We start from the raw sequence: 24,350 nt of genomic DNA, 5'->3' as shown, positions 1-24,350 counted from the left end.
TTGGTAAAAAAGGAGACTTGTGTTTAAATTAAGTTTGGGAAACGCTTGGCTTAAAATGGCTAAAGATGTTTGCAAGAAGTTCTTGGTCTTAAACCTATTACTATCTTGATAATACCTACCTGAGTTTATACTATTCAGCATTTTCCATACTGGCATAAAACTCCTTTTTTTTTCATGGAGGATTTTGTAAAACTGAACATTCTACTGAACCCACATTTATTAAGACTACTTAGGATACCTTTCAGAAAGCTATCATTGTTGAAAATTTCAAAAAATCCTAAAATACAAATTTTAAGATCTTTATTGAAGAAGTCCTACATCATGAAATTAACTAATATATATTAATTAGTAAGAAAGCCTAATATTTCCCAGTGCTTTAAGCATTTCAGAGCACAATGACGTATCTGATTTCATTCAGTCTTCCAAACAGCTGTGTACTCTTGTGAGCTGGGCTTTTTGCGTTTTTCTGGAATCATTAAAGCCTCAAGTTAAATGTGTCTATTCTGTGAATACTGTTAGAAATTCCATTCAGGAATTCTTAATTTTTGTTGCTAAAATTCTTTACAGCTTCATTTTTGATTCATTGAAGTAATACATTAGATGAAGCTTTTGTTGTTGTTAAAGAATAGTAACCCAATTAAATTAAAATGGAGAGGTTTTTACCGGTTTATGTTAGCATTTGTAGGTTCTTCTGTGCTGCTTACAGCTCTGTGGATAGTTAACAGTAGCTATTTTAGTTTGACTGGTAGAGTTCTGATTGTCAGATTTCATTATTAATGAAAATACAATATTATCTATATCAAGATGGAAATATTGCATTTATTGTATATCTTATTGGAAAAATGAGTTTTGTTTCACTAAGTAAAAATTTCTATTTAAAAATTCTGTGGGGCGCCTGGGTGGCTAAGTTGGTTAAGTGTCTGATTCTTGGTTTCTGCTCAGATCATGATCTCGGGGTCCTGGGATCCAGCCCAGTGTAGGGCTATTACACTCTCAATGCCAAGTCTGCTTTTTCTCTCCCTCCCCTCTGCTCCTCTCCCTGCTCGCATCTGCTCTCTTTCTCTCTCTCTCAAATAAATAAAAATTTAAAAAATTAGATTAAACATTAAAAATCTTGTGATAGACTTTTATTATTTAATTACATATGCACCAATTTTTTTCCAAAACCTTTATTTAAAAATATAATGATAGAAGAGTATCTTTGAAATAAGAATTGGAAGTATAGGATTGGTCCTTGACAAAGACTTGGAAAGTCAAATTTTATTTTTCTTTAATTTCCTCCAAAATTACCTTTGCTTCCATTTCAGTGCCTCTTTTGTCCATTACTTTGGAAAACAGGGGGCCCATGTTTTCCTCAAAGGATAGTATAGAAGGGAAGTCTTAATTGACCTCCACTCACGTGAGTTTGCAAATTGATCAATATTCTACTTTTCCGTGAAGCCGTAAACATTGGCATTGTATAGGCCCTTCCATGGTGAGCAGACATGCTTATGCGCCTCTGGCAGAGTGGTGTCCTGTCCATGTGTCACACTTTTTGCTCCCAGACATGGGTGTTTGTTCCCGTAACTTCACAATTTAATTTCAAAAATATACGAGTATCGAAGAGGTAATTATTTCTACAAAAACATAGTTAAATGCTTTGAAAATAATCCATAGCTTAATTGCTAAAAAGGAAAAAAAAAAGAGCTATCAATTTAGATATGGCTGAGATAACTTATAAAAAGAATCTAGGATTCTGCATCAGTCTGATTTGCAAATATCTTTGAGTTCTCATCTGCTACAAAACAAATCGTAGGTTGTGTACAATGAATTATGTGTTGGGCTTACTAAGAAAGGCTCAGAACTCTAATCAGGTGGCTTTTCTGCAAATATGGGCCTTGGCCCCAAATCTTCCCTGTGTGGGAATGTTAAAGCAAGAACAGATGGGTGGAAAGTTGGGGAAAAGTCAGCTGTTGGGTGTTGGGCGCTTGTAGGGAGAGATTGTCTTCTGATCAACCTGTTGCTCAAAAACTTACAAATGATTTGTCTTTTTATTGGTAATGACAGTTTTATTGCCGATCAGTTATGCCATGTAGTTGAAACAGTTCTCCAAAATGATGACATAGAAAAGCAAAGCATGGGGCAGTAAAGTACAAAAATTCAAAGAGTTATAGTAGCCACAGACAGCAATGCAACTAGAACTAACAAGCTATAGTTTGTGTTATAGGCAAATTCACAAATCCTAAAATTTTAGAATAATATACATTATATATCTTTTAGTGTTTTACCTAATGGACTCTCTAAATTATTTATAAAATCTTCCCCCATTAATATGTACCTTCAGCATAGAAGCACTCAAAAATAAATTTACCTGAAATGAGTGTTCTCCCTGTACTTTAGGTCTCTTCCTATCCCTATGCTTGGGATCTTTGAGAAAGTGACCTAAAAGCCATAGTTTGCCATGAAATGTAATGTCCTTGCTGTAAACTTTGAATCAGAAGATTTTGGAGTGTTCAGAGATAGGAAAAAATGAGGTTTGAATTTTAATTTGGAAAACAAGTGTAAGACAGAGCTAGCAGTCATATAATGGATAACATCAAACATTTAAAAAATAGTAGGTATAGTGAGGGCACAGAGCAAAATCTCCACTTAAGCACTTACTAAACTTTGGTGAAAACTATGACTTGAGAATCTTCTGAATTATGAGATACCGAAGAACATAGTTCGTTGTTGTTGTTTATGTGTTTTTAGTTATCTCAGACAAATTGTAGGCTTTTGTCAATTAGTAGGAGACTAACGTATGGTAAAGTAATAGTCACAGTTTTTTTGTTGTTTTTGTTTTATTATGTTATGTTAATCATCATCCATTACATCATTAGTTTTTGATGTAGTGTTCCATGATTCATTGTTTGCGTATAACACCCAGTGCTCCATTCAGTATGTATCCCCTTTAATACCCATCACCAGGCTAACCCATCCCCCACCCCTCTCGCCTCTAGAACCCTCAGTTTGTTTTTCAGAGTCCATCGTCTCTCATGGTTCGTCTCCCCCTCCAATTTCCCCACCTTCATTTTTCCCTTCCTGCTTTTTTTTTTAAACATATAATGTATTATTTATTTCAGAGGTACAGATCTGTGATTCAACAGTCTTGCACAATTCACAGCGCTCACCATAGCACATACCCTCCCCAATGTCTATCACCCAGCCACCCCATCCCTCCCACCCCCCACCACTCCAGCAACACTCAGTTTGTTTTCTGAGAGTAAGAATTCCTCATATCCGTGAAATCATATGATGCATGTCTTTCTCTGATTGAAATCATGGATGATGCAGAAACCATACAGGTTGTGACAGAAAAGGCTGGATCTAAATATGAAGAGGGGGAGGAGGTAAGAGCAATCCAGTGCCCAAAATTACTATGTCATAGTTACAGATGCCCTAGAAATAGTTGTATGTTGTACTGAATAACAGCCTGAATCAGCAGTCAGTAATACCCATATGACGGAAAGAGACAATGCCAGGAAAAATTGTAGTTCTTCTAGGTAACTTCAAATTATGTACTTTCCTAAATGGATATGATTTATTTGTTTTGAATTAAAAGGTAATGTTGAAGGTATGCATTTTTAAAAGATTTCCCATTTAACTGAATGTTTATGAAATAAATAGTTCCAATCACATTGGATAAGATGGCCTCCACTTCATTTAATCCATCTATTTTTCCCACTCTAGGGGATCGGCAATATGGAGTATTTTAGGACAACTTGTGTTATATTTTGAACAAATAAAATAAATATTAAATAACAAAGAAATTAATTTGTAATAGTATGGGTCAGGAACTGGGGTCAGGATGAGAGAATAAATTTGAAATTTGACCTTAAGATTTTGTTTAAATCTCATCACTGCTGTGTATGCTTAAGTTTATACCTGGCTATAAGTAATTGTCAGATTAACATATTCTGTCATGGGAAGGTCTGTTTAGGAAAGTTGGCTACTGGGGCGCCTGGGTGGCTCAGTCGATAAGCATCTGCCTTCGGCCCAGGTTGTGATCCCGGGCTCCATCAGGCTCCCTGCTCCGTGGGAAGCCTGCTTTTTCCTCTCCCACGTCCCCTGCTTGTGTTCCCTCTCACGCTCTCTATCAAATAAATAAATAAAGGAAAGTTGGCTATTAACTAAACTTGATGTTTACTGGTTATCTTAAAACATTAAACAGAGTAACTGAAAGTACAGTAGATTCTATTTATCATAGTTGTGTAGCTTTTTGACCTTAGCGAAATCCAGCTTTTAGAATTGACACAGTGATTGATTGTTTTAGCACCGTATTGAATAACCTGTTCCAGCAGAATGTTTAACTTTGTATTTCTATATAATAAACAAATTCTAAATTTTAGAACAGATACTAAAGTAAAACTGACATTCATTTGGGAAGGAGAAATATTGCAGAATTTAAGAGTGATTTTTTTTTTTTCAGATAATGTGTTCAGTATAACTTGAATGTGTTATTTGTATCCCCAGTTGTACTTTGAAATATACTGATGTGAATTTCTTGTAAGATGCTTTATTTTACTCATACAACTATTTTAGTATTTTAATTTATTTATAATATCGTACATGATATGGTGTGTGTGGTGAAGTCATAAGTTGTCTTTTGTTTACCACAAACATACTGATGATAGTATAAGACTATTAAATATACTACTATAATATAAACTACTTAGCTTCCTAATGCAAAGAAAAGAAAACGTTTCATTATCATCAGGACAAATAAACTTTTCTCATGGTAATTATAAAGACTTTTTGAAAAAACAATGATTATTGTGTTCAGTTGTGGTTTTATAGAAGAAGCCAATATATTAGTTCATATATTTTATAGGAATGCATTATTAAGAAACAAGAGAGTAGAAATACATAATCTAAAGTTTAAAATGTATACCTTCAAAACTATACTTTTAAGTTATCTTGGAGAAAAAAACTACATGTATCCAACAAATTAAAACAGATGGCTAATAAATTATGACTATTTGGAAATATGTGTTTTACCACTCATCATTTTTCTTCGCATCCACAAATACTTTCTTGGAGCTCCTTGTCTAATTATCTTCTATGGATTTGTGATGCTAGGATTTTCTTTCTTTTTTTGTTTAAGAGTTGTGTCTTACCCCATTTCCTTGTATAGACATCATTCTTGACACAAGGGCATTTATGAAATGTAGACAGTAACAGGCAGCAAAAAGACCTGCCTGAGATAGGCAGAAACCTGTTCTTTCTTTCTCTTAGAAGCAGCACCAGCATAAGCTTTATTTATGGATTAAGTTTAAAAGAAACCTCTTTAAATTATGACTCAGTAGGTCCAATATATAGAGGGGGAAATCTATGGGTGTTTTTTAAAGCCTCTAGGGTGATTTTGATCATCAGTCAAATTTAGAAACCAGTGACTAAGATTAATTTCTGTAGTATTTGCTAGTATGTTTAATTCCAAGCAGGGAGAAACTGGAAATTTTTTTAAATATAAAAAGTACCTCTGGAGCTGACAGAACTTTTATTTTCTTTAAAAAGATGTGTTTTTTTTTTTTTAAGAACAGCTTTTCCTGCCTTTTTGTTAACGAGAGTCAGTGATGGGTGAGGTAGCTATAGACACCTTTGGGACGGACTCAGAAGATCCCAAAGATACAGTGATGAAATATGATCAGCAGGCTGTAGGGGAGGGTCACGAATGTGGATTTTGGAAGTGTCTTCTGTTTGAAACCAATTTTCAGAGTCTTGAATTCGATCCAGTATATAGTATGCTACAAGTGGAAAGATTAAACTGGAGCAGTATAATTAGGGTAAGCCACGGCATCTGCACTTGGATCACAGCAACTGAATTTGAAACCAGCTGCAAACTGGTGACTAATCTCTCTGGCAAGCCCACATGAGAGTGTAGGACAATAAGGCAGCCTCAGCCTCATGAGCACATGTTTCTTCAACTTGCCTCTGAGCAGGTGATGGCGATGATGCAATCTGATTATACTTTTGAATGTATTCTAACCACAGTCAACAGTTGAGTCTCGCAAGGGATTTCACAAAAGACTTCAAACCAACGAAATAATTTTTCACATAGTTTCAACTGTAGAAGGCCATGGAAACCAGTATCTTTTTTTTTTCCACCTTAGTGACCGTAGTTCTTTGTGGTACTTTATAGTCTTAAATTTGAGAGATTTTAATTAGTTTTTACATGTGAAACGAAGATGAGAAAAATAATGTGAAAAGAAGAAAGTACTTGAACTTGGAGTTCTTATTCCAAATTGTTCACAACTACTTATACTGATCAATTAATATAATTAAACTGTTCAGACTGTTGAATTCTTTGCATGCAGGAGATGGTGAGTCGGTGGGCTGGGGAGCGTTTCAGTGAAACACTAATCTTTCCATACTCAGAGATGTACCTCCTTAGCTGTATAACCTGTCCTGATGAGATGATATTTAACAGTGTCTTGAACATTAAAGATGTTTAATAAATACTCAGTTTGACTTGGACTTGAGCCTTTATTTTTCATCTTTCAAGAGAATAATAGTTTCTTGCAGTGTACTACTGAGCGACATGGTGAGGATGAATAAAGCCATCTGTTTGAGAATGTATGGGGGAAAAAATGCAATTGGACCTAAAATATAGTCACAAGTATTATTTCAAATGAATAGTTCAGAGGTAGAATGCTTAGAAACTGCTTATTAATATTAAATTTAAATATAAAAATATATAGCTTTGCAATAAAGAACATGAACTCCCTAAGACCATTGAAATAGAACTTGCAATCTATACACCCCTGAGAATAAAGGGAGGAAAGGAAGTGAAAAAACCCTCACCTGGTGGTACTTACATTTTGTGTACATCAGAATCACTTTGGATGCTTGTCAGAAATGCATATGCCTGGGCTTCATCCCCATTAATTCTGATTTTGTAGGTTAGGTGTGAGTCTTGGTACCTATTTTAATCATCTCCCTCTGCATCCCTCCCACACGGTAATTTTGATACAACCAAAATTTGAGAATTGTTGAGCCAGATTACTATGGTATGATAGTATAAGACTATTAAATATACTACTGTAGTATAAACTACTAAGCTTCCTAATGCAAAAACTTTCCATTATCATCAGGACAAATAAACTTTTCTCATGGTAATTATAAAGACTTTTTGAAAAAACAATGATTATTGTGTTCAGTTGTGGTTTTGTAGAAGAAGCCAGTATATTAGTTCATATATTTTTATTTAAACTTTTAATATAAAGGGCATTTTACTGATGAACTAAAGCCTTCAGTGAAGTGAATTGAATGCAGGTATGCCGCGTTCTGGTAATCTGAATTTGTAGGAAGCTGGACTTTGGACTACCCGGAGGAATGAATGGTTAGTGTGTGTTGAAGCTTGACTTGTGTCTCCTGTAATAGATGTTAACTGAACGTATTGTGGTAATCATTCTGTAATATACACATATATCAAATCATTATGTCATATACCTTAAACCAATACAATTTTGTTGGTCAGTTTTATCTCAACAAAACTAGGGGAAAAGAGCAAGAAAAAAAAGACTTTCAGGGGTTAAGGGAAAGGTGTGGGGGTACAGATTTTTATATGCCTTATTTTTTTAGGGATTTTTTTTCCTCCTATCTAGTAGCTGGCTAAATTTCCAGTTGATTATGGTGATTTTCCTTAGAGATACAGGTGTTTATTTTTATTTTTATTTTATTTTATTCCATTAGAGTTAACATGTTTATTTTTATTTATTTCTTTATTTTTTAAGATTTTATTTATTTGACAGAGAGAGAGAGACAGTGAGAGAGGGAACACAAGCAGGGGGAGTGGGAGAGGGAGAAGCAGGCTCTCCGCCGAGCAGGGAGCCCGATGTGGGGCTCGATCCCAGGACCCTGAGATCATGACCTGAGCCGAAGGTGGATGCTTAACGACTGAGCCACCCAGGCACCCCAACATGTTTATTTTTAAAAGTGAGAATATTGGAATACTTTCTTTAGGTCTTCCTGTACTAATTAGGATTCATGTGCTTCTAAGCAACATTAATTGAATATTAACTAATGTAAAAAACAAGTAAATAAGGGAATTTATTTACAAAAAAAAGACCTACCAACCTCTAGTACCTATGAATATAACCTTATATGGAAATAGAGTCTTTGCAGATGTAATCAGATTCAGATGAGGTCATATTCATTAGAGTGAAACTCCATCTAATGACGGTGTCCTCATAAGAAGAGGGAAATTTGGAAACAGAGATACATGTGCGTGCGCACACACACACACACACACACACAAGGCCATGTGGTGATGCAGGCAGAGACTGGAGTGAGGAAGTTACAAGCCAAAGAACACGAGGGATTGCCAGCAACCTAGGCAGTCCTTGGAAGAAGCTAGAAAGAAGCAAAGAAGTGTTCTCCCCTAGAGAGTTCAGAGAGAACATGACCCTGCTGACCCCTGATTTCAGACTTCAGGCTCCGGAATTGTGAGAGAATAAATTTCTATCATTTTAGTCCGCTAAGTTTGTGGTACTTTTTGTGGCAATCCTAGGAAACTAACAAGGCATGCGAATGTCTCTTATTTGGACTTTGACCAAAACTAGATTAGAAGGAAAACATTGAAGTTTCTTTTCCCACATACTCTGTGTGTCTAGAGGTTCATGTGCTTTGGACCTGGCGTTGTGGGCAAGTTGGAAATCGGTTTGCGATGTCGGGGAGCCAGTTCACTACTGTTCCCCACCGAAAAGTACTCTACTTCAGCATGACCTCGAGCCATGCAGGGGGCTCCTGCCATTACAACCCAGTTTTTCCTTAAAAGAAGCTCATGTATTTGAGTAAGAACTAAATGGTGATTTCAGAGTTTTGTCCCATAAAATACGGAAGAGACTTTGTCATCAGCACGAACTGGTTACCTTTCCTGAACTTTCACTGGAATGAGAACTCCCATCTCAGGAAGATCTCTGCGAGTCAATGAATCAACTTCTTGTGCTGCCTCCTTCTCTGATCTTTTGTGCCTGCGCATGAGGATTTTGGCTACCTGTCCTCTCAGTGATTTGATTGAGCTCCCCATCCAAATGTATTCTCTTCCATTGACCCAGTTTGCAACCCTTGGGACCTCCATTCTATTGTAAAATATCATGGTGAAAAGCACCAGCTTGAAGCCAGTCACACTGATACGAGTTCAGAGATGTGTACACATCTAGAGTTGCTGTTTTGAGCAATACCTTGGCCTTCACTCTAGATACCCCTGTCGCTGGCTTTACATACCTTTACATAGAGGTAGAGTACCTCTCCCTAGGGAAATCCTGGCTCTGGAACTTCTCTGGTGGGGGATGACAGGTAAGTAATTTCATTTCACTGAGTGCCATTTTCCTCATTTGTAAAATTGGGATGATAAAGCCTATTTTAGAGGTTGATGCATTGATTAAATGAGTGGCCATATCTCCCATTTGGGAAGCACTCGAGGAGTGTTATCTTTGGCTGCTAGAAGAATAATATCAAGATTCCATCTAGTGCCTTTTCACTGTTCGTTTGCATATCCATTCATTCAACAGCATTTCTAGTGGGTCTACCGTATGCCAGTTACTTCTCTAGGTATTGGGAATAAGCAATGAATATGATAATGCACTCTGTGCCCTCCTGGAACTGACAGTCCAGTTGGAGAGACAGACTTTAATTATGTGATCACCTGAATAAGTGTAAAACTACAGCATCAATAAGTGCTGTGAGAGCAGATGACCGTGTGTGGAAGTTTGAGGAAGCCTTCCCTAAGTAACGTTTGAGCTGGAATGGAAACGTGTGTAAGAGTTAACTGAATGGAGAGAGGAGGGGAGATGGAGGGAACAACAAATCATAATGGCTCTTTGGTGGGAGGGCAAATAGCACTTGGAGGAATTGGAAAAAAGGCCTGTAAGCTGATGTGCAGAGAGCCAGGAGGGAGTGTGGAACTTGACGAGGCGAGGGAGTCAGGCAGACCTTCACACTAGACCTCGTGGGCCCTGCTAATGTCTTTATCAAAAGAGCAGTGGAAACCATGGATGATCACTGAGCTGTGGGTGAGCGTGACATGAACAAATATGGTTTGAAAAGATGCTCCTCCCTTTTTTCCCCTTAATTGAGAAGATTCAGTCCTTTCAGATGGAAGCTGCTCATTCTCACACACTTAGGACTTGGCTTCTGGGATCAGGGTTGTCATTCTGCTGCTGCCACCCTGCCACTCCAGTCCATTTCTCATCTACATCATTAATAAGGATGCCATCTTCCAAACTTCATTCCACCTGCCATCTTCTATTCGCTCTAGATTGTGCCCCAGACTTTCCCTGGCCCCTGGACTTGGCTCTCTTCCCTTCCCAGATCCTGTCGTCAGTCTGGGTGACTCTGTTATCCGTGGTGATGCCCCAGCTAACACCCCAACTTCAATCCCTTATTCTCCAAAAACTTTGCCTGCCAATGATTTTTACCTTTTCTACTTTAGCAGTTCTCCGCTATGGCCTTGCTCAACATTATATAATCACTCAGAATGGGCTTCTCCTGGAATCTTAAATCTTAAACCCAGAAATCCTATTCTCTGAAGTCAAATGGCCCCTCTTGCATGCCACCATTTCTGCTTGTGTAATTGACAGTTGTTATTTGCTCAGACTCTCACCACTTCTGGACTTCTTTTCTTATCCAGTCTGGAGCCTGTGGTCAGTCATTGCAATGCTGTGAGATCGGGTCTCTCAATTATTTTGATCCCTGTCAGTTTTCAAGTCTGGATAAACCCAACCTTTCCCTTTATCTGCCCCTCCCCCCAGGCTACAAAGCATTCCCACAGAAAATAATAATTGTGCTATAGGCGCTAGAATGTATGGTCGATTTCTAGTTACCTGAACTGTGAGCACTCTTCTTTGCTCCTTGTTCGTCAGCTGTGTCTTCACAGAGTAGATGTCAACCTTGACTGCCCATTGGAATCACCTGGGGGTGTTCTAAAACCTACCAATGGCTTGGTTCCACCCCTAGAGATTCTGATGTAGTAGGCCTGGAGTATATGTCACAGGATTAGACATCCCCAGGTGATTCTAATGTGCAGCCAAGGTTGAGAACCACTCTGCTGACCTGCCCACGGAGGCCCACAGACATGTTAACTTCCTTTTGAGCTTTCCGCTAGCCCTCACGTTAAGCAGATGATTGTGTCTCATCCAACATCTCTTTTTCTAGCTTTAGACCTCCTTATTTTTAATTGCATCCATACTTGCCTGGTTCATTCCTTTTTTTAGAGGAAAAAAAATATGCCCACATCCTCATGTTTGACCCCTTCAAAGGCACACTGGGTATCCCTTTCTCCTCCACTCCTGATCTGAGCCAGGTGATCTGAATGGTTAGGCTTCAGAAGCAGGCATGTGATGATCAGCATGCATTTTACCATAGAAACAGAACTTGGGAGCAATCAAATTCGAGTTTATGTAATTGTAAGCAGAATATTGAAAAATGGTGATTTTTAAAGCAAATAAAACCTGATGAGATGTAGCGAGAAGTGATACCTGAAAGTGGGTTGGGACTGGAGAGGGCAGCCGTGGGAGCAGGAGTGGGGGCTTTGCAGATCCGATAAAACTGGTGAACTTTGATTTTCAAATCAAACTTTGAAAGTTTTTTTTTTTCCTTCTGAGTGGAAGGAGTAAAATAATCCAATAGATGTTTAAAAAACAGAGCTGTGGTAGCAGTATGGGACATGGTCTGTAGAGGAAACAGGTTTGAGACACGGAGGATATTTGGGAGCTATTTGTAATGGTCGAGGTAAGATGAAGTCTGAACTAGCAGCAGTGGAGATGAAAGGGGAAAAATACCTTCTAGAGATATTTTTAGAGGTAAGAATCAAGAGGATTGGGTCATATTTCATTTTAGAGTATTATGTTAAAGACTCCTGGGTGTTTAATTTGCTCAGGGCAATTAAATAACCCAAAAGACTTTTTGCTAAATTGCCTATTTGTTTCAAAGTTACCTGTCTTAGTCCACTTGGGTGCTATACGAAAATTACCATAAACTGCGTAGCTTATAAACAACAAATTTATTTCTTATAGTTTTGGAGATTGGAAGTCCATGATCGATGCACTGGTAAATTTGGTGTCTGGTGAGGGACCACTTCCTAGTTCATAGGTGGTTGTCTTTTAGCCATGTCCTCACATGGTGGAAGCGGTCTAGGACCTCTTTGGAGTCTCTTTCATAAAGGCACTAATCCCATTCATAAAACTCCACTCTCATGACCCAATCGCCTCCCAAATGCCTCACCTCCAAAACCATCACCTTGGGGGTTAGGGTTTTAACATACGAATTTGGTGGGGGTCAGGGAGGGCACAAACATTTATTCTGTAGCACTGCCCCCAAAAAAGAGACTTCTTAGAAAAAAAATTTTGAAATAATTTGTCTCTTTTTTGGAATGTAATTTTATTTTATTTTTTAAAGATTTTATTTATTAGAGAGAGGGAGAGCATGGGGGGGGAGGGGCAGAGGGAGAAGCTGACTCCCTGCTGAGCAGGGAGCTGGACCTGGGACTCCATCCCAGGACTCTGAGATCATGATCAAGAGTTGGATGCTTAACCGACCGAGCCCCCAGGTGCCCCAGTTCTTGTCCCTTTTAAGAAAACATTTATTGGCATTAGTGAACTGATATGTCTGACTTTTGGTAAACGTAAAAAAGTTGAGTGTCCTATGAAGTTCCAGTTGAGTATTTTTTTCTGAAATTTACTTATCATCCTTAACTGCTATAATCAGTAAATTCTGTGAGGAGAAAGAAGTAGGCAGAATAGTAAAGTGAAAAAATTATTATTTTTTCAGATCTTCTGTGTTCTAGACCTTCTGTTTCCAACACTTCCATGAATATACATCTGGGTATTAGCTTCCTTTTTGTTAATTGCCAGTGTCCTCATTATCTTTTGCTGTGTAACAAACTACCCAGATTTAGTGGCATCAGATGACAATTTGTGATCATCTCTCATAGTTCTGTGGGTTGACTGGGCATAGCTGGACTGTTCTTGGTTGGGCTCATTTGTGTGGTTGTAATCAGGTGTTGGCTGGGGTCTCTGTCATTACCAAGCAGGACTGGGCTTGATGTCCAGAGTGGCTTATTCACATAACCATCAGTAGATGCTAGGTCAAGTTAAGGCTGTGAAAAAGATTATCTATACATAGCCTCTCCATATCACTTGGGTTCTCATAGAATGGTGGCTGGCTTCTAAGAATCAGTGGTCAGAGACACAGGAAGTAGAAGCTACCAAGCCAGCTAAGACCTGGAACAGGTACTGCATCACTTCCACCATGTTCTGTTGGTCAAGGAGCCTCAGGGTGTTCCCAGATTCAGAGCATAGAGAAATAAATACTAGCTCTTGTTGGGGAAATGTTGCTAAGGAACACATGTGATGGGAGATGTTTTGGCCAACTCTGGAAAATAAAATGTGTCCCAGTCAGTGATTATAGATAAGGTAGAGAAAAAGGTAATTACAGAAGGTACTGTGAATATTCCAATCACATTTAAAAACAACTTAACAAGTTTTTAAAGTTATTAAAATATTGTTATTAAAAACTTAATAAACTTCCTTATTTTGGAATGATTTTAGGTGTACAGAAAAGTCGCAAAGATATCACAGAGCATTTTCGAAATATTTTTCATCTACATCTTACACAGCCATGGTAGATTTGTCAGAACTAAGAAATTAACATTAGTACAATAGTATTAACGAAACCACAGACTTTATCTGGGTTTTACCAGTTTCTCTCTAAATGTCTTTTTTGTTGTTCTGGGATCAAATCCAGGATACTGCCTTGCATCTAACCATGTTCTCTTTTAACATGTTAACCAGTCTCTCTCATACTGATTTTTCTCTTTCACAACCCATTAGGAAATGGCTTATTTACAAATATGTGTCTTTATAAATAGTAGAATTTTAAAAATGTGGTTTAAGTCAGTTGGAGAATCAGTGATCTCTAAAATATATGTTAGCCTTTTTTGGATGCTGTAAAACATTTTCTAATGAGTTGCTATTAGTCTTCTAACATGGGAAAAATAGTAAAATTTCTAATAGAAATATATAACATCATAGCCATTTTGGGTATTTTTAAAAATTACCATGTTAACTTTAAACCTTGATCTTTGTTGTATTTGTGACAGAAAAAAAATTAAAAATGACTTAAATCAGTGTGAGTAAGACTTTAACATTGCAGTTTAAATTTATAGACTTCAACATAGCCACCATTTTTTGGTGATCCAACATTCAGTCCGATTTTCCACCTCATTGAAAACATTCTCCAGCTGCTGCCGAGTGATTTCATAAATTGCATTCATGATCCTGGCTTGAAGTTCCTTTAAAGAATGTGGTCTGGATGAATACACAGCAGTTTTAACACAGTCCCATAAAATATAGTTCAGTGGGATAGGTCAAGTTTAAAGTTGCACAAGGATTTCATAAACACCCTGAGTAGATGTGCACTAAAACTTTGAATGTGTTACATGGAAAAACCTTATAAAGGATGGCAGTGTTCCAAACGTAGATTGAGTTGGTCATCTATGAAACAATTCCTACTACTGATGGATCTTAATAGTGCCACCTGCTAGTTCTTTCATAGTAAATTGTGTGAAATGACACATTCTGTAAACTGATGAACTACTTATTTATTTAATAAATCCATCAGTGAAAGAAACCTCTGTCCTAAGAAATGGAGCTATTTATTAGACCCAAAAGGTCTTAAGCCAGAAATGTCAGGCATTTTTGTGGACTAAGAGTGTTGCCCTCTGGCATTGTTTTTTTGGTTTTTTGGTTTTTTTTTAACTGCAGCAAGTAACACACCATACCCAGTTGGTATATTTGTCCTTTATCTGGCAGGAAACTCCAGAATCTGGGTAGTTGGGTGAATGCCAAGTTAAACCCCAGAAAGACATCAGTGGTCTTGGCGTATAGTTCTGAAGATACTCCTAGGCTATAAGTGCGCACTGAAGGCTGACATTTTTGGGTGTTTCACTGGTACATTTCCTTTGTTGATTATATTTATTGGTTTAGAGGGAATATCTTTCACCCAGCCGTGACATTGTTATCCTAGAGAACAAAGCAAACCAATATAAATTTCATATTCCTAAATTAGAATTGTGGTCCTCTCGTTAGAATAGACATTGCTCATGTTTTGAAATTAATATGATTATATGAAATGGATGGTACACAGAAAACATAGCAATTGGTGGTAATTATGTCTACAAAGGCTGGTATGTTGGCTGGACGTTGTGCAAAATTACTACAGGGCAGTGTTTACTACTGGCCAGTCATGTCAGTTGAAGTTAGGTATTCTGCTAAAATACCTTATTAATTTTCAACTTGTCACTGAATCTTTCTTTAAATGTTTATGAAAACATGTGAATTGTTCATACTTACCTATTTTATGTGTTTAACATACTCTATTTGTATTAGTAGCGTGGAACTCTCTTGAATCCAGCTACCACACACCAAGACAGATTTTGCACTTACTGATAAAATTATGTTTCTGTCATACATGGTACAAATATCTCTCTTTAGAGAAGAAAATATGAGTGCAATTTCTGGCTGTTTTAGATAATTCTGAACTTGTAATTTCCTTGCATCTTCAAAGGATTGTGATCACCTTTGTCTTTTCTTTTTTGATTATAGTCAAGAATTAGCAGTGTATGCTTTAATTATATAGTTTTGTTCTTCCCCACCTTATAAAAAAAAGCTTTTGATCCACATTATTATGATCAAAGTTATTATAAAGTTAGTGTAGAATTATAGGCTTAATTAGAGCATTCCTTTTGAGATATTGTCCTTAGTTCTGTAATCCTGGGAAGACTGCTGTTCACTCATGGAGTCTCAGCAGTTAGTCTACTACAGTGTGAATTGGGAATGCTAGGTGAAATTAAGCCATTAGATTTATCCTAGTGTGAATGTGAATCTCCCGTCAGTTGCCAGAAATTCTCTGGTTCCTGGACTGGTGATGCAGGTAACTTTTACTTAAGATTTTTCATTTTAACTAAGGCCTTTAGATTTGAACCCTTAAGTTCATGAATGTAGGAAGCTTATGCTTTTGAAATTATCTTCTCTGTTTAATTAAGCTATATTTTGGTGCTTTTACTTTTCAGAGGTAAACCTCTCTTCTTATTTGGCTTTCGCTTAAGTAAAATAGAAAGATTTGTTATTCTTTATTATATGGAGAAGTATGGAATCATTACCATACATTTGAAGTTTTGTCATAAATACTTAAGATCATGAGGAATATGGTTAAAAGGAAACCATTCACCACACCATACGTGAGAGTAAATGCCTAGCCTAAAAAGCTTTTGTGATCTTTCATTTTCCATTCATCCCCTCGGAATGAAATAGTTACCTATCATTTCCATTAATTTGCAGTATCACCTTATGATACATCTTTTTGTTTTTGAAGCAAAATGGTATGCCAGATAATTTTATTTTTTCATTCAAAAAGCATTTTTAATCCCAAATGCATTAATTAAAAATGCTTTGCAATCTCCCACAATGCTCAGGAAATATCTAAGACCTAAGACTCTGATATTAAAAAGCATTTTCATTCAATTGGAATTGTATTACATAGTATATATAAGATTATAAAGTGTTTTATTTATACTCCTAAAAGTGTACTTACTGATCTGTTGTGAACAGGGTGGTGTTATTTTAGTGGCTTCAGCCATGGAACACTTGGGTTTCATAAAACCAGTGGTGTAAAAAAATTTTCAGGAACACATCATATAAATTACTGTTTAATAGACAGTGATTTGTGAAGAGTGATTATGCCTTAAATGAATATTGTTGCAAGGTCAAAGAGAAAAGTTGACCTTGGGTGATTGATAGCATAACACTCTTGAGGGCACAGATATTATAGCTAGAGATAACCCATTGTGATATCAGGTTTGAAGGAAAAATAGTGTAATTTAAAGGTTATTTTTTTAAGGTACAATGAGGTGTGTGGGTATACACACACATGCATGTGCACATACTGAAGGCTCCTGCAAACTTTTCATCCAAGTCCACTTTTAGTTTGTTATACACATTTCTTGGAGAACCACTGGCTAAGATGCCACATCTTTATCTTCAGAATTAATTCCTATAAAGGCAGTTTTGATTATCTTGATCCTGAAGTTTTACTCTTAACTTCCCCAAAGACTGCTTCCTTCAGTTTGGAAGGACCTGGGAACACCCATGAATTCCCTCCCATACAGTTTGCCATAGTAGTTGTGTTCCTGAAATTTTGTGCCACCATCAGGAATGGATCTCTCATTGTGTGTCCATGATTAGAGAATTGCTTTCTCCGATAAAATCTTTCTATCTCCTGGTAAAGGAGAAGTGGTGGTATTTATTACAAAGAGCTTTGCCATTTGGTGAGAGAGAGAGAATTATCTTTTGAATATTCTAGTAAAATATGCCAGCTGGATTTTTGTGCTGTCCTTCCCAATGACTTCACTGCATTCTTTTGGGCTTTCCAGATTGCAATTGAGGTTTTCAGTGCTATTAGTTCAGGCTGCACTTAAGTCACTGATATAAATTAGTCCTTTCTCTCCTCGGTTCCCAGTGTGAATATTACACATTCTGACTTGAGAAGCGTGGTCTTTGGAGATGTCTGCTGGTCAGATTGTCCTCCTGAGAATGATCCCTTTGGATTTTTGTAGTTCAGTTTTGAGATCTCTACATGTCTTCTTCCTACATCCCAGCTCTTGTGCTAAGTGATTGGCTTTAGGTCACAGGTCCATTTTTCCACTTTCCAGTTTGATGAAGGTGGATTTCTGTGCCTCCTTACCTGCTGAGTTTCTACTTCTGTCTTTTTATCTGGAAGAATTCTGTTTATTTAGATCGTATCTGTTCACTCAGTACTTTCAGATTTAGTTGTCTTTATTCATTTTAGTCCAGTGTGCTCTTCAAATTATCTTATCGATGCAGACCTTCTGATGTGCATGATAGCCCCTATTTACTTGTTTTTGTTTCAGAGAACCTATTTTTCTTCCTCTAATCAAGTTCCCATAAATGTTTCTTCCAAACATCCTATTCTTTTCTTTAAGAAAGAGTTCTCTCTCTTTGAATCCTGAGATTGTTTCTTAATGTCTTCATATAGAGTGACAGGGCAAAATAAGTGACAGACTTGGTCCTCAGTGTGTTGAGGTGAGGGTCACTGTGTCTCTCTGAGCTTTGCCGCAGTTCAGAAGGCTGGTGTCATCCCCTACCGATGCCTCCAACATGCCTGGAGCCTGGCTTCCAGTGGCCGCCTAAAGAGATGGTCACTTCCCCTCTCCTCGCCTTAGGAAATGAACCAAAAACAACGGGGGTGGCCAGAGATCATTGGGCGTCCGGTTTCCCCACAGCCCGCGCTGCTTCTCCTGGCGTGATAGCTGCCTTGCTCGACGAGGGTGATCCTTTTCTTGGCTTGGTCTGCACCCCTGACAGCCAGGTTCTGTACAACTACATTTTGAGAGTCCTGACGTCTTCTGGAGAAAAAGGAGTTAAGCTTCCAAAAATGTATAAATTTTATATGTTAATTTAGGGGAAACCCTTATTGTCTAGTGAATCAGACATATGGATCTGAATCTCAGCTCTGTGACTTCCCAGCTGGGACTTTGGTGAGTTAATTAGCCTCTCTGGGCTTCAGTTTTCCTCAGCTCTGAAAGGAAGATGATGACATGGTCTCAATAGGGCTGCCATGATGTTTATATCTGAGAATTTATGTAAAATATGCAGCCCAGCCCTGGGCCCAGGATGGGTGCTCCCTCAACAGCAATTTCTGCTGAGGTTTCTGCCCATGCTCACCACCATTCTTAAATTTGCCTTTTGTTTTGTCCATGACTTAATCTCTGGAGCAAATAATCTTAGTCATGTTGGAGGATCAAAAGCCTGGAGGAAAACTACCACCATGTGAAAGACAAAACCAGTAGGAAATACTCAGTATTATTTGATTTATTTAACCTATGACAATTTCCTTTTTTTTTTTTGATGACACACCAGTGGTTGTACTATTATTTTAATGTGTGCACTGAGATTTATACAGTTTTAGTTACCCTTATATTTTCATCTAACAGAAGATGATTGTTTTTGCTTTGTTTATCTGCAAGTTTTTGCTAAATTGGTCTCCTTGAAGCTTAGCATATTATCTTTTTATGTGTAGTAATATGAGGAAGAGTGCGGAATGTGGTCAGGTTGCATAATTTTAGAGTAGCCAAATTTTATGATAAAATGCAGAAGCACCATAATATAAGGTTGGTATATTCGCTTCTTTTGGGTTTTTTGTATTTTTTTTTTTTTTTTAGATCTTCAAATTTATTCAGTTTGGGTTTTTTAACAGATTTGGTGACACACGTGCTCTCTCAAAATAAAAAATAAAAAGAAATAAAAAGAAAAGGAAAATATTCAGGATTAGTTCAAAAGAAGCGAATAGCTCGCTATTTTTAGAGAGAGAGAGAGAGCATGTGCATGCATGTGTGTGCAGGTACAGAGGGGCAGAGGGAGAGGGAGAGAATCTCTCGATCTCATGACCCTGAGGTCATGACCTGAGCTGAAATGAAGAGTCGGATGCTTAACTGACTGAGCCACCCAGGCTCCCCTTTCTTTTTCTTGAAATCTGTTTCCTTGGTTTTGCCCCTCATCTCTTCTGCGTGGTCTCAATAAGCATCTATAGATTTGACTTACAGAACTTATCTTGAGGTTTAATTTAGGTTTTCTTTACTGAGTGGTGCTTCATGCTTGGTAGGAGGCTAAATCCCCTGAATACTTCTCATGGTTAATTGGACCAAATCATTTCCTGCATATTGTCTGTGGTGAAAGATCCCAGTGAGACACAGTCCACCCTAGTGGCCAGGGGCTTGGCCTCTGAAGCTCAAAGCTCATTAGACCGGAGTTCAACATTAATTAGCTGTTGGTCTTTGGGCAGGTCACTTACTATATGCCTCAGGTTCCCCATCTGTAAAATGGAATAATAATGCTTAATTTATCAGATTGTTGTAAAGGTTAAATGAGATGGTACTTATCAGAGGCTTAGCCCAGCACATGTATACACTAAGTCTTCAATAAACATTAGCCATTATTATGTAATGGAAGATACAGTGTTATTAAGACATTGTCTTACTAAGCACCTTAAACCAAGCAACAACATAACCCAGTTTTTCATGTTATCAATTGCAAAAATGTATTCTAAAGCCAAGCTAATAGAAAAAAGTCATTTTCATATATATAGGATAATTATTCTGAATTAATAAGAGGCTCTGTAGACTATTAAACAGTAGGTAGCTATTGAAAGAATTAATCCATTTTCTTAAAGATGTTCAACATATGACCAAGGCCTAGAGTAGGCATTGGAAGGATGAAGTATACTTCATGAAATTTTTCCAGTATGGGATCTGACTCACTGAACTTGAAAATGAAACAAACAAAACAGAAGCTTGTTCTCCCTGTGCCCATGGTGCCAAAAAATAAATCACTGCTGTATTCATCAAGTCATAAAATTTAAATCATCTCTATTTGAGTTGGATAGCTCAGGGTAGTATTTGACGCTAACCACTGGCTCAAGCAGGATCTGGTGATATTTAATGAACTATTGTTCAAGGTCAATTGACACTAGGTTGTTGCCTCAGTATTAAAGTATTGCAAAATGATATGGATGTAAAGAAAACTCATTAAGCAATGGCTATAAATGAACTTTATTTGTTCTTCTGACCAGATGTATTATGGTTTATGCTTGTGTTTATGCTTCATGCTGTGCATTAAGAAAATTTTCTTGCTTTAGCTTTACCAATAATTTGCTCTTTTTCTGAGCTCTTGGGGCTGTGGCTACCTAGCAACAACACATGTAGGCATTTCTTTATGTGCTTCTCCTGCTTTCGTATTTTCTATCGGCCAGAACCCCTAGCCTGTATCCTCTCTGGAAGGCTGCTGACGCTCAAAAGAGGCACTATCTTTACCCGGGACAGTAAAGTGCCAGTGTTCTTTGTTGTTTTGTTGTTGTTGGGTTTCTTTTACATCTGCCATGTTCAGTTGCCTTGACGCGGCTGCATTTGGAATTAGCTGGTAGCTTGAGAACGTGGAGCCGTTGGCTTCAGGGTCGGCGTTCCCAGGTGAGACAGAGAATGGGCAAGGGAAATAAAAAGGAGGGGCTAGGGAATGAAATCCTGTTGTTTGGATTCCTAGAGGAGCTGGCAGAAATTTTAGGAGAAAGGGTAAGAAACTATTTTTACTTTTCAGCACCACTACTTGGGCATAAGATCGGAAGTTATATGAGTTATAAACTTTTAAAGTATTTCAGATGTTGCTTAATTATTACATAAGTACACCCTAAGTGGCTTAGGTTATGTACTTTTAAGCTAGGAAATTAGCCTAGTTTGCTGAAATATCAGACTTTTCCTTGGACAGACCGCAGATGAGGCCATATACATACTTAGTTATGACCTGCAATAGCAGGCATTGGAGGTCTGACCATGCAGTTAGTCTCTGCCTCACTCTCATCATTTTGCTGGGCCTCTGTGAAATGCACCCCGTATCGGTCAGTTGCTGTAACTTCAGGGGAGATTTGGCATTTTCGCCCATTCCTCACACCTGCCCTTTTCACGTCGTGCTCAACAAAACAGTCCTTTGTAGCAGGCATGATAACTCCACCAGTGTTTCTTTGAAGTGATTATTTACTCTTGTGCAGTATGGTTTAACTTCAGGACTTGTGCTGTCTAAAAACGGTCAGAAATACTTGCAAAACTTAGGTTCTTCAAGGCCCATTTTTTCTCAAGGAAGCTGACAGGTGTTTCTAATGACACTGCAAGTCGAGCAAAAAGCTTTAGAAACGCTGGATATTTATATCAGGGTCAAAAGCAGTTAGTATTTCTTGATATATATGTGTAAAAAATGGAACCTGAGTTTGTACGACTCAAGGTATTTCATGATCATCTGCAAAATTAGAGGATTTTCAAATGGCCACTTGGGGATGATGATAAATTCATGAAGAGTAGAAGAACTGACCCAGCTTGCCAGTTGATTGGTTAGAGAAACTTATAAAGTTGTTCAGCTTCTATGTATTTGTCTGTACAAAGGGGAAGCATAGGAAGGTTAGCCAGGATTTGGCTGAAGAGAAATCTGAGTAAGCTTTGCAGTTCCTGTGTCAATGGGGAAAATAGGAACGCAGCTTAAATAAGTTAAGACTGTTAAGCATCTAATTACTATGTGGTGAGCACCTTTGTTTCCCATAATAGGAGCATAATTGTTAAAAGTTCCTGAAGTCCTGGAATTACCACTACTTTCAAGGCGTGAGTCAAATTTGAAATTCGGAACAGCAGGCTAAAACTTTCAATTGAAAACTGGTCAGTCGCAAATTTTAAAATGAAGCAAAAGAATTCCATCATTTGGTCAAAACCTACACATATATATATATTTTTTCATCCACCTCAAAGAATGTTTTGTGAGAATCCGTGACTACCCTTTGTGTCACCTGTCGCCTACAAGTATCACCTAAATCCTCCTGTAAACTGTTGTACATTTAGCTTTCCACCACTTCTTATAAGATTGATGTTTTCTACCCACAGCTTAAAATAATACTTGGTTCATCCTCAGTTGTTTCAAATTTTAAGTTGGTATTGCCTTTGCTGTAGAAATCTGAAATTCTAGAATTTTGAAACTTGGAGAACACGTTCAAGTAGGACATACCTTTCATAACTGTTCATAACACTATCTGCTCTTATAATTTGCCTTTGGCATTACCCTTTCCATCCTGAAGATTCATAGCCCTTTTTATAGTTTATTACCTATAGCAATCAATAGATTCTGTAACCATTTTCATTTCTTTGGACTCTATCCAGTGCCCATTTATGTCTTGACATGTAGCTATGAGAATTAAAGACCGTTTGAGAGCAGAAATAAGTTTTAAGTCTTCCTCAGCCAGTACTAAAATCAGGAATTCACTGTTTCTCTGAGTCCTTGTTAAACCCTGACTTTTAGGCATGACTTTTTTTTTTCCTGCACTCCATTCATTTGATGGAAACATTAATTAAGTTAATAGCATGGCAGCGTCTCCCACTGCCACTGTGAGTCCCTGAGCAGTAGTGCACATTACATTAACTTCTTCGGGTTATAAAGCCCCCATTTTGCACGGCAAAGCAGTAATTTCAGGGAATAGTGCTTAATGAAGTTTCCCCAGGTGTTTAACTTATTACGAGAACTTTGAATTCCTCTAAGTGCAAGGAAAAAAAATAAAGTAGTTTTTTTAAACAAGAATTTTAATACAGTGAATTAAAACAATTAGAATGATAGTTGAGGTTCTCTACGCTTATTAAGCCAAGGTTAAATTGAATAAACCTGACACCACTGGCTTGCTGAAAAGCATTTGTGAACTTTTCCATTAACTACAATTAATATGATAAGGACGGAGCAAAACCTGCATTTCTTCTTCCTCTAAAAATGGGACTATTAAGTATAAGCCTTTAAATCAACTTACTAAAAATTCAGTACATTTGTAAAATGACAAAATAAAGTCCTTTTTCTGCTCCTAAATAAAATATTTTAGTTTTTTGATGTAGTAAAACTAATCGGTTTGTAATTAGAGTTTTATTGAAGAAATTTTTCTTACTGACTGCCTCTTAAAACTTACCATAGTGGGCGCCTGGGTGGCTCAGTTGGTTAAGCGACTGCTTTTGGCTCAGGTCATGATCCTGGAGTCCCTGGATCGAGTCCCGCATCGGGCTCTCTGCTCGGCGGGGAGTCTGCTTCTCCCTCAGACCCTCCCCCCTCTCATGTGCTCTCTTTCTCATTCTCTCTCTCTCAAATAAATAAATAAAATCTTTAAAAAAAAACTTACCATAGTGATAAAATTGTTGTTGAATAGTTACTGAGTCACCTCCATTGTATAGCACAGGACCTGGTACATAATAGGTGCTCAGCAAACATTTGTTGACATGTTGAAGATTTACATGGAATGGCCTCTTTCTGTGTAACATTTACTTTTTTTTAAGATTGATTGAGAGTGAGAGAGTGTGTGTGTGTGCACGAGCAGGAGAGGGAGAGGGAAAGAGAATCCCAAGCAGACACTGAGCACAGAGACTGACACAGGGCTCAATCCAAGTACCCTGAGATCACGACCTGAGCCGAAGCTAAGAGTTGGACGCTTAACTGAACTACACCATCCAGGTGCCCCTAACATTTACTTTTTATAGAAATCAACAGTTTTTTACTACGTTGTAATTATTATCTAGGTTCTACTTCTATTTAATTATCTTTCTAAAATTTTTTTATTCGATTTAATTTAAATGTAAACATTTGTACTAGGAAAACGTACTAAAATATACTCATGTTTGAACTCTTTCCCCTTTTTAAGTTATTGAAATATAGTTGACGTACAATGTTATATTAGTTTCAGATGTACAACAGTGATTT

General features: G+C 37.6%; 1 protein-coding gene and 1 pseudogene across 2 annotated transcripts in view; one reads left to right on the top strand and one right to left on the bottom strand.

Moving 5' to 3' along the window:
- Positions 1 to 24,350, top strand: part of UMAD1 (UBAP1-MVB12-associated (UMA) domain containing 1) — a 201,872-nt gene that overhangs the window by 62,372 nt on the left and 115,150 nt on the right. The window lies entirely within an intron of this gene.
- On the bottom strand, positions 16,600 to 17,857 carry LOC102729141 (5-azacytidine-induced protein 2 pseudogene; annotated as a pseudogene).

The sequence above is a fragment of the Leptonychotes weddellii genome, chromosome 12 (assembly GCF_054177405.1).
Source record: "Leptonychotes weddellii isolate Sample4059 chromosome 12, ASM5417740v2, whole genome shotgun sequence".
Lineage (NCBI taxonomy): Eukaryota > Metazoa > Chordata > Mammalia > Carnivora > Phocidae > Leptonychotes > Leptonychotes weddellii.
This window is presented reverse-complemented; position numbering and strand designations above follow the sequence as displayed.